The 1,645-nt window shown below is 51.8% G+C and overlaps 1 pseudogene; it reads right to left on the bottom strand.

The window, feature by feature from the left end:
• Positions 1 to 586: 586 nt before the first annotated feature.
• LOC103293856 (transforming protein RhoA-like) lies at positions 587 to 1,189 on the bottom strand (annotated as a pseudogene).
• Positions 1,190 to 1,645: the final 456 nt, after the last annotated feature.

Genomic DNA, 1,645 nt, shown 5'->3' on the forward strand with positions numbered 1-1,645 from the left:
GGGTAGATATATTTATTTCTTGGTAACACACATTAAGTGGCACTAATTACACAGTAACTATAAGGCAACTAACATGAAACCACAGAACTGTAACTTTGCCACAGCTGCATGAACTTGCGCCTCTCTGGCTGAGCACATTTTGAAAAAACTGGATGCCCACTCCAGAGGTACGACAATGAAATCTGCTCTGGAGCAAAGCTCTGAAGTGGTAGCTCACCAGAGTACCTGGCAGCTGACAGATGACAGGCAAAGCATGTTAGTTATGAAGTAGTTACAGCCTAACTCACAAAAGTTACCGTTTCTCTTTCCAGAAGGAAGCAAAAGTTAAGGAATTCCTTGAATCAGCCTGGTGTGTCAGGTGGGAGTGCAGAGGAGGGCTGTTAGAGCGCTGCCGGAGGACCCGGTGGGCCAGATGGGCTGGATCATTAATAATCATGGTTGGCTTCTACATACTGATAGCAAGATGACTTCTGATTTGTAATCTTAGGTAAATTATAGATAAATGAAAAAGGCCAGGAATCATACACTAAGATTAATAAAACAGCACTTCAAAAGGAACCGCGTGAGGGCTGTGCTTGCAGCAGGTTCACAACACAAGGCACCCAGGTTTTTTCTTCCCACGTCTGGCTTGCAGAGCAGCTCTCGAGGCCATTTCGAAACTTCCCTCACTCCATCTTTGGTCTTTGCTGAACACTCCATGTCCCCAAAAGCGCCGATCCTGTTTGCCATCTCTCTGCCTTCTTCCGGTTTTACCGGCTCCTGCTTCATCTTGGCTAGCTCCTGCCATGTGTGCTCATCATTTCCAAGATCCTTCTTGTTCCCAACCAGGATGATGGGCACACTGGGACAGAAATGCTTGTCTTCCGGAGTCCATTTCTCTGGGATGTTTTCTAAACTATCAGGGCTGTCAATGGAGAAACACATCAGGATAACATCAGTGTCCGGGTAGGAGAGGGGCCTCAAGCGATCATAATCCTCCTGCCCAGCTGTGTCCCACAAAGCCAACTCGACCTGCTTTCCATCCACTTCAGCGTCTGCCACGTAGTTCTCAGACACCGCCGGTACATGCACCTCTGGGAACTGGTCCTTGCTAAAACGAGGAGCAAGCAAGTCTTGCCATGGGCTCCATCACCAACAATCACCAATTTCTTCCGGATGGCAGCCATTGCTTACAAATGTGCTGCAAGACACACGCACAGCCAGCCAGTGGCAGAAGTTCTACAAAGTGCCTTGAACTTCTCAGGTGAAAGGCACTCGGGAGACGCTCCAACTCGGGCCTCTCTGCACCCACAACGCCCACAACAAGGGTCCCTGAGTCGCAAGCTCGGGACTAGGGCGGGCGGCTAAGGAGGCGGCGGACTAACTAGAGAACCACGGAGGAAGGCGGGCAGCAGGCGGGGAGCCAATATTATTCTGTACTAGAGGCCCAGCACGTGATTGAAATCCAGCAAGGAGGCACCCCTGGGGGCGCCAGGACCCACACCTGACTCTCAGCATCCCCTGGCCCTTCTGCCTGTGTCTGCTCCGGGGCCGCCTGAGCTTCTGCGCCAGCTCGGGCAGGCCCCCCTGCCTCTGTCTTCATCTCTGCTCCAGGCCTCACCTGCACAAGCAACCTCCTCCTGTCTTGTCATGACCGGTTTCGGAG

Source organism: Eptesicus fuscus, chromosome 2 (genome assembly GCF_027574615.1).
Source record: "Eptesicus fuscus isolate TK198812 chromosome 2, DD_ASM_mEF_20220401, whole genome shotgun sequence".
In the NCBI taxonomy this organism is placed as follows: domain Eukaryota; kingdom Metazoa; phylum Chordata; class Mammalia; order Chiroptera; family Vespertilionidae; genus Eptesicus; species Eptesicus fuscus.